This window comes from Protopterus annectens, chromosome 8.part0 (assembly GCF_019279795.1).
Source record: "Protopterus annectens isolate FY-2018-M chromosome 8.part0, PAN1.0, whole genome shotgun sequence".
In the NCBI taxonomy this organism is placed as follows: domain Eukaryota; kingdom Metazoa; phylum Chordata; order Ceratodontiformes; family Protopteridae; genus Protopterus; species Protopterus annectens.
The window spans coordinates 1,906,410,141-1,906,423,108 of record NC_056741.1 but is presented as its reverse complement, the minus strand read 5'-3'; positions in this window follow the sequence as shown (position 1 = coordinate 1,906,423,108).

Genomic DNA, 12,968 nt, shown 5'->3' with positions numbered 1-12,968 from the left:
TTGTGTTTTACACCGAGACAAGTTACCCCATCTACCTAGACAAGTTACTGCTGCAAACACTGCCTAACAATTTATTTTAAACACAGTTGATAGTTTCTGTCTTACATATGTACATATGTAAGTAAATATACATGATGAAACTATGTAAATGTATTAAAACCATCTTTAAACACTTCTCCATCTCGACTTTAACTCCATTGTAGCTCTGCCTTGTTTGTACTTCTTTGCTTTATCTTCATTCTAATCACAGGCTTTGCATGTGATGTTACTCATGGACGATGAATGAAATGGGTCCAGTCCTTCACCTTAGTTAACAAATATAAGCAAATAAATTATTAAATCTTTAATCATTGTAACAAGTGTTCACATATAGGACAAGTCACCATTCAGCACTGACAAATATGCATGCCTTTATTCCCACTCATGTTGGATTTTTAAAATTATTTTGCATATTCAATATTAGGTTCATAGGTTCATAGGTTTATACTAGGCTATCTGCCCTAAGGCATTTATAAGCCTAGCCCAAATTTTTGTGGCTTACGCCACCCCTTATATGAAAAAATACTGTGCCCATTAGTTTGTTGTGCCTCTGTCCAGCAGTGACACAGAGATGATTCCCGGCGTAAACCTACGATCTCCCATCCACAGGTCTAGATTTCTCTTGAACAGAGTCAGCGAGGTGCTCTGCCTCACATGGACCGGGATTCTATTCCACAGCATAGGGAGTCTCTGAGTGATAAATCTATTCCTCCAGCAAGTCCTATTTATATTCGTGCTAAGGTTTAAGTCGCTTGCTCTAGTGGTTTTGGTGGATTTGGATTTTTTGAGGTGGAGCATGTCCATTAATTCCGGGTTGGACATGGCCTTGTATGTCAGGCACATGTCACCTCTGAGCAGACGGTATGCGACTGAATAGAGCTGGAGTTTCTTCAATCTGGCAGCATATGACAGATTTTGGAGTCCCTTTATCCTTTTGGTGAGGAACTTTTGGGGTCTCTCCAATTGCTGCAGATGTCGGGTGAGATACATCCCGAATGGGGCATTGTACTCGATCATTGGTCTGATAAGTGAAGAGTACAGGGGAATGATGACCTCACTAGATCTGGATGTGAATCCCTTCATGATCAGGTGGGCAATGTAGAAGGTCTTTCTAACCACTTTAGCAACGTGAGTGTCAAAAGAAAGGCCACTGTCAACCTGGGTCCCCAGGTCCCTGATAACCTCTTCTGTGCTTAGTGGATTGCCACCTATATGGTAGCTTGGGGTTACCTTGTTTTTCCCAAAGGGTATGACTATACATTTTTTGGCGTTTAACTTCAGGCCATGGCTCTGGCACCAGCTATCTGTTTCCGTGAGTCCCTTCTGAAGGATATCCGTGTCCGATGCACTTTCCACTATGGCCCAGTTTGCAGTCGTCTGCAAACTTTGTCAGCCAAAGTCCTCCCATGTTGGCCTGTACTTCTGAGAAGTAGATGCCAAACAATAGGGGCCAAGGACCGAGCCCTGTGGGACACCACTTGTGACCGGCTTGGAGTCTGACATAGCGCCAGCAACTCTAACCCTGTGGGTTCTGTCCTTAAGCCAGTTTGCAACCCATCTTGTGACATATGGGTTTACATTTAAGCTGGTAAGTTTTTCTACAATACCCGAGTGGGGTATTGTGTCGAAAGCCTTTGCAAGGTCAAGGTAGGCTGTATGGACTGCCTTTCCCTCATCAATGGCCTTGGTGACTGTTTCGAAGAAGTCGACCAAGTTTAAAAGGCATGATCTTCCCTTGACAAAGCCAAACTGGGTCGGGTCCAATGTCTGCAAGTCCCCTATATCTTTGTTTATGAGCTCCATTATGATCCTCTCCATAGCTTTGCAGACTAGACTTGTTAAGCTTATGGGGCGGTAATTACCAGGGTCTGTAGAGGCGCCGCCTTTGTGGAGTGGGACCACAGTTGCCATACGCCACTCCTTGGGCATGTATCCTGTGGTAAGGCTGAGATTAAACAGCTGCCTTATGTGCGGGTTTAATTCCTCATTTAGCTCATGTAGCACACAGCCGGGGACACCATCCGGTCCCATTGATGCTGTGTTTTTAGCTTTAGAGAGAGCAGCTTTCACCTGCGCATTTGAGATGTCCGGGAGGCTACACTCGGCTGGGATAGTTATCTCTCCTTTAGGGTGGGAGAGGGGGTGAAGTTTGCACTGAACCTGTCTGCCAGTATGTTGGCAATGTCTGTGGGTTCAGTGATTTTTGTATCATTTTGGACTAATTCTGAGCATATCTGGGAGTTTCCACCCAGGTTCCTAACATAGCTGAAAAAGGCCTTATGATTGTCCTTTGAATCCATGGCAATTTTTCTCTCAAAATTGGCCTTAGTTGATTTTATGAGTGCTCGTATTTTTTACTAATAATGATCAGGGGTGACTTCCCTTTTATGGATTTTGTTCTATCATGTAATAGCTTTCTCCTCTTATTGTAAAGTTTGTTAATGGCTGGGGTCCACCAGACTGGACGTTTGCCCTTTGTGGAAAGAGTCTTGGTTTTATTTGGGATTGCCTGATCCATGCAGTCCTGGAGGTGTTCATAGAAGGCATTTGTAAGGGCTTCCGCAGCTTGGGTTGTGGTTTCCACTGGCTCAGGGGCCTTGAAGGATACCACACCAGTCTTGAGTAGTGTGAAGTTTGCTTTAGAGAAGTTCTTCACTATGGTCTTTTTGTTTGGGGTGGGGCGGGATGTGGATTTCCAGTGAGATTAGTTTATGATCAGATCTCACCAATGAGGGATATACTTCCGTGTGGAGCATTTTGTCCCCATGTTTGTGACAATGAGATCTAGTATATTTTCTCCTCTCGTGGGAACAGTGACTAGCTGTTCCATGGCATTTGAATTTATGAACTCCAGGAACCATTGGGCTAGAAAGTTAGGGCTTGAGTAATGTTCCCAGTCTATATTCGGGTAGTTGAAGTCACCCAATATGATGGTGTTTGGATATACATTTATACCCTCCAGTGTCTTCAGGAAGGCTGTGTGGGGTTCCTGAGTTTGAGAGGGTGGCCTGTAGCATGCTACAATTTGTAGAGCAGTTTTGCCTATGGTTAGTTGCACCTGGATGGTTTCCGAAGCTTTGTGCGTTGCCACCAACCTGGAGGTGTGGGTATCCTTTATGAATATGGATACACCCCCTCCTTTTGTGGTGTGGTCCGGGTTTTGGGGCCGGAACGCATGATATGAGGTAAAACCTAATAGTGCCGGGGTGCTCTCAGGAGCCTTGAACCAGGTTTCAGTTACAGCACAGACATCGATGTTCTCCATACTGAGAAGGGCCTCGAGTGCGTGCATTTTGAGATTTAGACTTCTGGCATTGAGCAGCATTACCCTCAGTTTCTTCCCATTTTTGTTTTCTAGGGTGGTAGGTTTAGAATTTGAGCCTTGCCTAAAAAAGGCACTATGGGGGTGGCAAGAGCCTTAGCCAATATCCGGAATAAACGAAATAACGTTGCTGGATACTGCTTGCTATATAAAAAGTTTATTCCAAAGAACCAAACAAATGCAAAACAGGATGAGCACTTTCGGGTTATTACCCTTCCTCAGATAAAATACAACACAACATAAAACTACTTTTAAAACAATTTCTATCCAATCAAAATCAATAAAAAACCCGCCTTTTACAAAGGGTGGGCTTAAGAGGAACAACATCATTCAACCCTGGAGCCCTATGTGCTGTCAATTCCAGGATCCACTTAGATTCAGCCAGTTCTGTACTTAATTTAATATCACCCCCCCTATGGGTGAGATTCAGGTTGACAATGACCCTAAACATGAATTTATGTGAGGGATGTTCTTTCACATGCCTATATAGTGCGTTACGTTCGTCCTTATTCTTGATATTAGACATGTGCTGGAGAATCCTAACCTTCAACATCTGGTTGGTCTTCCCCACATAGTAACTCGAGCACGAACAGCACTCCACAATATAGACTACATCAGTAGTCCTACAATTGGCCCTGCCCTTGAATAAGTATGTCCTGTTGTTATTAGGATGTCGAAACTCTACTCCTTTCTTAATGAGACTGCAGGCTTTGCAGGATCCACAAGCTATAGTCCCTGCTTTACCCATGCTACTTCCATTACCCAATGCCTTCTTTTCCTTACATAACAAATCTTTTAAACTTTTGTTCCTCTTGTAAACAAATTCAGGATGAGTCCCAACCATACCCCTTAGGCATTCATCACTCACTATGATATTCCAATTTTTTCGTATGATGTCACAAACCCCTCTTGCATCACTGCCATATGTGAGTGCCACTTTACAACGGGTGGACCTAGTTGCATCAACCCCTTTATTGGTTGTGGTGTTGCCTGTTACATCTAACCAAGGCCTATACTTTGTATATCTATATGGTTTGTTCTTATTTATGATTTTACCCACCATTTCCTCACTATAGCCCCTACTGACTAAGCATTCACCAAGATGACCTACCTCCTCCTCAAACTGTTGATTGTCCCTACTCAATCTTGAAATCCTTCCTATCTGACCCTGCACCACATTGGGAAAGGTGTGTCTCGGGTGCATGCTGTCGAATGATAATAGAGTGTTCCTCCAACACTCTTTCCTGAACAATTTAGAACAAAAACCATCCCTATTTTGTTCCAAGCATACATCTAAAAAATCTATGGCCTCTTTCGAAGTCGTTACACTAAACCTAAGAAAGGTGGTGGTAGTGTGTAAATAGTCTATAAACATATTTAGTTCTTTCTCCATGCCCTTCCACAAAACAAATATGTCATCTACAAAACGCAGATACATAAAAAGATGTTCTTTCCAGGCATGATCACTAAACACAAACATCCTTTCCCAATGGGAAAGTACAAGATTAGCATAGGTATTGGCACAGGGGGTGCCCATGGCTATCCCCTGTGCCTGCCTATATATGCTATCGGTCCCTAGGAAAATGTTGTTCTCCAATACCAGGGTTAATAGCTCAACAATCAACTCTATTCTATCATGTGTAAGCTCTAATGTAGTAAGAAGTGTCCTTATAGCCCGTATACCATATTCATTATTAATCACAGTGAACAAATTGTTCACATCCAAAGTGACCATTAAATAATTCCCCAATAACTCCTCTTGTTTAATACCCCCAACCAAAGTTAGAAAGTGTCCTGTATCTTTCAAGATGTGTTTCATAGAGGCTACATATGGTCTAAGAGTCACCTCCAACCATATTGAAATGTTTTCAGTGACCCACCCCCTACCCGATACTATCGGTCTAAGGGGTGGGTCAACTAGGCTCTTATGCACCTTGGGCAATGCTTTAAATACCGGTGTTGTGGGTTTATCAATGTGTAAGAACTCTAGTTGTTGAGGTGTAAGCAATAAACGTTGTCCCAAGCATCGCAATTTGCTATGGACCCTGTCTATAATTCTCCTTATGTCAATGGGATTAATGTGGTAATACGTCCCCGTATCCGATAAGAGTGTATTCAATCTGTTGATGTACCAGTCGGAGTCCATAACAACGACTGAACCTCCCTTATCGGCCATTTTAATCGTAACATCAGTATATTCACATAACCTAGTCAGAGCTGATCTTTGTTCACTGGTTAAATTATAATATTTTTCCCTATCGCTCTGCTGAAAATAATGTAGCAAGTCATAGTCACATTGGTTAATGAACAATTGTAAAGCCGGTGTTAGGGCCGGTACAAACCCACTGGGTTTTCTCAAGGTAGCTTGTGTGTTGTCAACATTGCCAAAAAGTTTACCTAACATTAAATTTCGACTGTACTGCATGATGTCTAATAATACCTCTTGATATGTGCACATTCTGCTAGGAATGAACGTTAAACCTTTATTCAGTACCGTTAATTCAATTTGAGTTAAACGACGTGAAGATAAATTAAAAACAATGTTATCACACTCACTAAAAGTCAATCTAGAGTCCGTCTCTTTTTCAAGAACTCCCTGTCGTCGCTTAACGAGCGTTTCCAGGGGCCCTTCTTCTTCACCTGCACCGGTAGTAAGTCCAAAAAATTATTCTGTGTTAATCTTGTCTTCGGTCGTGCCCCAGAGCGTAGACCCACATCATGAACAACGGTAGTGCCTGAACCACCAGCCTTACTATCAGAAATTGCTGTCGTACCTCCTGTGGAATCGGATGCAACAGTGGTATTGACCCGACCAAGCGTATCCCCTGTATTCTCTCCTCCGTCTTCCGATGCCAAAACTGAAACGGAACCAGTGACAGTACCATTAACAGGTTCAACGTCAAGAACCCGTTGCACGTGTAAAGTAACGGAGTCATCTCCCAAAGTAGTTAGTACGGGCGCCATAACTGCTCCTGCCATAGTACGTCGTTCGAACTGTCCTGCCCTCGTCTCGTAGTGTGGTGTGTTCCTATTGGTGCCCTTAACCACGTCGGCCGTAGTGGAAGTTCTCTGTTTGTGCCAAACAAAAATGTTCCCTTTGGAGAAATCCTCGTAGTCCCTACGGAGTTTCCCCATTTTCTGTGAGCACAACTTTGCATCATTATCATTACTCTATTATCATTCGACAGCATGCACCCGAGACACACCTTTCCCAATGTGGTGCAGGGTCAGATAGGAAGGATTTCAAGATTGAGTAGGGACAATCAACAGTTTGAGGAGGAGGTAGGTCATCTTGGTGAATGCTTAGTCAGTAGGGGCTATAGTGAGGAAATGGTGGGTAAAATCATAAATAAGAACAAACCATATAGATATACAAAGTATAGGCCTTGGTTAGATGTAACAGGCAACACCACAACCAATAAAGGGGTTGATGCAACTAGGTCCACCCGTCGTAAAGTGGCACTCACATATGGCAGTGATGCAAGAGGGGTTTGTGACTTCATACGAAAAAATTGGAATATCATAGTGAGTGATGAATGCCTAAGGGGTATGGTTGGGACTCATCCTGAATTTGTTTACAAGAGGAACAAAAATTTAAAAGATTTGTTATGTAAGGAAAAGAAGGCATTGGGTAATGGAAGTAGCATGGGTAAAGCAGGGACTATAGCTTGTGGATCCTGCAAAGCCTGCAGTCTCATTAAGAAAGGAGTAGAGTTTCGACATCCTAATAACAACAGGACATACTTATTCAAGGGCAGGGCCAACTGTAGGACTACTGATGTAGTCTATATTGCGGAGTGCTGTTCGTGCTCGAGTTACTATGTGGGGAAGACCAACCAGATGTTGAAGGTTAGGATTCTCCAGCACATGTCTAATATCAAGAATAAGGACGAACGTAACGCACTATATAGGCATGTGAAAGAACATCCCTCACATAAATTCATGTTTAGGGTCATTGTCAACCTGAATCTCACCCATAGGGGGGGTGATATTAAATTAAGTACAGAACTGGCTGAATCTAAGTGGATCCTGGAATTGACAGCACATAGGGCTCCAGGGTTGAATGATGTTGTTCCTCTTAAGCCCACCCTTTGTAAAAGGCGGGTTTTTTATTGATTTTGATTGGATAGAAATTGTTTTAAAAGTAGTTTTATGTTGTGTTGTATTTTATCTGAGGAAGGGTAATAACCCGAAAGCGCTCATCCTGTTTTGCATTTGTTTGGTTCTTTGGAATAAACTTTTTATATAGCAAGCAGTATCCAGCAACGTTATTTCGTTTATCTTTGGATTATTTCATACGTTTTGCTGGGTTTTGGCAGAGCAACGGCCCTTTTGTCTTGGATCCAATATACGGAATCCCAGGGGTGACAGGTGCAAGCCGTCCCTTGCGAAGCAGCGTGGCTTGTCAAGCATGTCATCCCAGGCAGACAGACACTGGATCCCCTTTGAATGACACCAGACATTAAGCCAATTGTTAAAGCTGATCATCTTGTCTCTATATTGTGGCATCATTCTTGGTGAAGGGAGGATACTGCTCAGGGTTAGGGTCATACCTGCCTAGGCTACATAATCAGAGAGCTCCTCTATGTCTCTTTTCATGTAGTCCAGGGAGGTACATCTCAGGTCGTTCACACCAGCATGGACAATGACTGTGTCATATTTGTACTTGCCGTGGAGTGACCCGAGTGCTTGTGTTATGTGGCGGATTCTAGCGCCCGATAGGCAGCTTACTGTGACCCTCTCCTTGTTCAGCCTGGTGAGTGGGACGTCAGTGTGTCTGACTATGGAGTCACCTATGACAAGTATGTTTGGTGTTGTATTTGGCCTTAAGGGCTGTGACTGCTTTGCACACTGCTTTTGTGTTTTATGTGTTGCTTGTAGGGTGTCTTGAGGTAGCAGTTGTTTGGGTGTCTGCTTTGGAGGCCTCTGCTGTTTAGGTAAATTTTTACTTAGAGCCTTCGAGTATGTCTTTGTGTGTTTATGTGTTTGATTCAGTGGAGTGGTAGCATTATGTGAGGCCGGTTTTGTGGTGTGTGTAGTTGCCTTCTCCTCCTGTCTGGTCTTGCCAGTCCTGAGTTGAGAGAGCTCAGCCTCCAGTTTGGCTAAATAGCTGCATCTCTCGCAAGTATTTGTGTTATGTGGGAGGAGGAGAGGGTTGTCTGTGTACATGAGGCAGTTATAACATTGCCTCAAGATTCCCAGATTCACCAGCTGGACCGGAGAGGAGATTGACAACTGACCTTTGGACATGCTAGAATAATATTGGGAAATCCTTAATTGAAAACAAGGGCCAGTGGGGAGTGAGGGTGTAGTGCTTTTAATTTTTAGTGCTGACTTATATAATTGCTTTAGTGAGCAAGTGCCAGGTAATTTGAGTGCAATGTGTTACAAGTAACTAAATGCAAAAACGACAAACAGTAACTTTCTTTCAAGTGAAACAAGGAAATAAGTACAGTAAGCAATGCAGATATCACTAGTGATCCACAGAAGCACTGAGAAGTTGCGTATTAGATGGAATTAGCTTCCAGGGAAATAACAAGCAAACAACAAGCATATAAACAAAGCTAGATTCAGCAGGCCTGGATATAGTCTATGCTAGAGCAAACAAGGTGTACCAATTTCAGTAAGATGCAGTTCAAATATTCAGGCACTATAAACCTCTAACCAGAAATTCCCAGCTCAGAAGGGCAGAGTCCAGCCTCTTCTCCCACAAGAGTGCAGACCACGAACCTTCTTAATGTAAAATAGCTGGCCTGAAGCCCAAGTGCCTAAACCAGAACTAATACACTTGGACACTGGGCTCTCAATCAGCAGTTCCCAACTTAGAAGGATGAAAGCTACCTGTCCTGCCACCACAGTGCTTGCCACAAACCTTCCTAATGTAAAACAACTGGTCTGAAGCCCAAGTGCTTATTGGTTTAGCAACAAAACCTAATGAAAGCACACAACAAAACATTTGAGCCATACTGTCAGCGCCATAATTAAATGCGTTACTAAATGTTACAAACTTTGCCCACTTGTTCAACATTTTAAAAGCTGATGCACCAAGTCTGGGCAATGGAAGGCTAAGAGTTTTGACTGGAGATTCAGGAGGATTCTTTGAAAACTGAAGATGCTTCAGACATATCAGATCTTTACTGGCAGTAACCTCATTACGGCTTTTAGAGAGTTAACAGTGTTATGCTTTTTCAAGAAGAAACCATCTATCACCAAAAGCAGTCTTAAATGGCAAGTTGGAGTCAAATGGGGAAGCTATGGGGTACATTAATGAAAGAGTGCATTTGGAAGTAAGTATCATTATATGCTGACAGAGGAGGTGTGCTTAACACCAAATAGCCAGGATGACTGCATGAAAGGGGAATAGAAGCATCAAAGAGAAATTATAGGAGAGCAAGGAATGGGACAAGAAAGAAAAAGGTATAGATAGCCAGCAGTGAATATTATTCCACTTCACCTATCAAACTGAGGCATTGTTACAAACCAAATTTAATAAAAGAATAAATAGCATGCATGATATGTATTACACAAGCAGAGAGGAATGCGGGAAAAAGTGACCTGTGATTTGGTTACTGAAGGGCGTGGATAGAAGAGATGTGAAGAAAGAAGACAAATGGTGTTTACCGAAGAACAAGATGTTAAAGAAACTGCTTGGAAGATGAGAGAAAATGGACATGTGGTGAACTGAATAGGGCAGAGATAGTGCAGGAGTTCAGAAAACTTCAAGGTGTAAGGAGCAGGGCCCAGATAGGCTTATCCACCCTCCCATCTCTTCCATACTTCCACTACTGAGAAAAATAGTAGATGTGCTGAAGGAATCAGGAACAAAATGGCATAGTTTATTATTGTAGATAGGTAACTGTGGACATGGTCCACAAATGAGGGCTTGGGAAGGAGCAAGGTACAGACCAGTGGATCCAACTTCCATTTGAAGAAAGCTCCTGGTGAGAATTTATATATTCTGCATGGAGATCTTACGTGGAAATTCTCTAGCAGATGGTCTGTGGCAGCAATCCGTTTTCCCACAGAAGGGGGTCTTGTTGGTCTTACCAAATCCATTTCCATGACTAGATCACAGCCAAGGTTGTTGAGGGTAGTCTGATGATGTGATGTTTATGTACTTTAATTGGTGTGTGACAAAATGGGAGTCTGTTATTGGATAACAGGTAGAGGGTTTTATTTTGGGGGAAACAATTGAATGAGAAGTCAGACATTACTGCAACGTCCCAGAGTAGGATGCTAGCAATGGGACAGTACAATATGTGAATGTGTGTGTGTGTGTGTGTGTGTGTGTGTGTGTGTGTGTGTGTGTGTGTGTGTGTGTGTGACAAACATTTTACTGGTAGTAAGAATAAGATCAGATTTTTCACTGACAGCATGTAAACTAAATTAAAGGTAAAGGATGAGGGTCCTATCTCTCTCAGCAATTCATAGTGAGTGTGCAACTTTCATGTTGGGAAAAAAGGCAAAAACTAGAGTTCAGCTAGAACAAACTCAAAGTTAAAGACTCTGATGGAGAGAGAATCTGCTGATGAGCTGCATGTTGTAAGAACAGTCTCGGTAGTGGACAAAGATCCAGTGGTTGTAATGCAACCCAGCCTGAGTTATGTTCAATAACATGCAGTGCATGTGACAGAGTCCAACAGAATACATTGCACTCTGAACATGCAGTGCATGTGACAGAGTCCAATAGAATACATTACACTGTGAACATGCGACAGACTCCAACAGAATACATTGCACTCTGAACATGCAGTGCATGTGAAAGACTCCAACAGAATACATTGCACTCTGAACATGCAGTGCATGTGACAGACTCAAAAAGAATAAGTTGCACTCTGAACATGCAGTGTGACAGACTCCAACAGAATACATTGCACTCTGAACGTGCAGTGCATGTGACAGACTCCAACAGAATACGTTGTACTCTGAACGTGCAGTGCATGTGACAGACCCCAACAGAATAAGTTGTACTCTGAACATGTAGTGTGACAGACTCCAACAGAATAAGTTGCACTCTGAACATACAGTGCGACAGACTCAAACAGAATATGTTGCACTCTGAACATGCAGTGCGACAGACTCCAACACAATACGTTGCACTCTGAACGTGCAGTGCATGTGACAGACTCCAACAGAATATGTTGCATTCTGAACAGGCAGATAAGACCCTTCTGTTATACAGGATGTTGGGAAGTCCAAGGGAGAAATACCATTCTTAATTCTGGAGCCAGTACTGAGTAAGAAGAATGCAAGGTACAAAGAAAGTCTGAGCACTGGGAATGTATGTAATGCGGACATAAAGGCAATAATGTGACAGATATATGGATACAACATGTAATTGGGTGACAAGTAGGTAGCATAAAAATGAAGAGGAAGAATGGGCGAACAGGGGCATGTAAAAACTGCAGGATGGGGAATTTATTTATGACTGACATTTAGAAGTATTACTTCAATGAGTAGATGATAGCTTTTTCAATCATTTCTGTCCCATTTGGTGCTCTAGCCATCTACAGTACTCCCTTCATTCTCATGTCTAAAGGGACTTTACCATGTCCTGAACCAAGAGCATACTGGTAGAGATAATCTGGGAACAGACCTGACAGCCTTCATATCTGGGAATAATAGAATCTCCATTCTGTCATTATCTGCTTCACTGATGATTTTTGTGTATGCCTGGTTTTCTCTATCCACCTTGCAGCTGAACAGCATATGCACGTTGATTAAGCACAACCAACAGTACTGGTGGCAGATATTCTGTCTCTCACAGTGCCCAGGTACAGTGCAGCACACCAAACAGTAGTGGTGGCAGTTTTTCTGTCTCACACAGTGCCCAGGTACAATGCAGCACACCCAACAGTACTGGTGGCAGTTATTCTGTCTCACACAGTGCCCGGGTACAATGCAGTACACCAAATAGTACTAGTGGCAGTTATTCTGTCTCACACAGTGCCCGGGTACAATGCAGCACACCAAATAGTACTAGTGGCAGTTATTCTGTCTCACACAGTGCCCGGGTACAGTGCAGCACACCAAACAGTACTGGTGGCAGTTATTCTTTCTCACACACTGCCTGGGTACAATGCAGCACACCAAACAGTACTGGTGGCAGTTATTCTGTCTCACACAGTGCCTGGGTACAAGGCAGCACACCAAACAGTACTGGTGGCAGTTATTCTGTCTCACACACTGCCCGGGTACAATGTAGCACACCAAGCAGTACTGGTGGCAGTTATTCTGTCTCACACAGTGCCTGGGTACAATGCAGCACACCAAACAGTAGTGGTGGCAGTTATTCTGTTTCATACAGTGCCCAGATACAATGCAGCACACCCAACAGTACTGGTGGCAGTTATTCTGTCTCACACAGTGCCCAGGTACAGTGCAGCACACCAAACAGTGCTGGTGGTAGTTATTCTGTCTCACACACACTGCCCGGGTACAATGCAGCACACCAAACAGTACCGGTGACAGTTATTCTGTCTCACACAATGCTCGGGTACAATGCATCACACCAAACAGTACTGGTGGCAGTTATTCTGTCTCACACAGTGCCCGGGTACAATGCAGCACACCAGACAATACTGGTGGCAGTTATTCTGTCTCACAC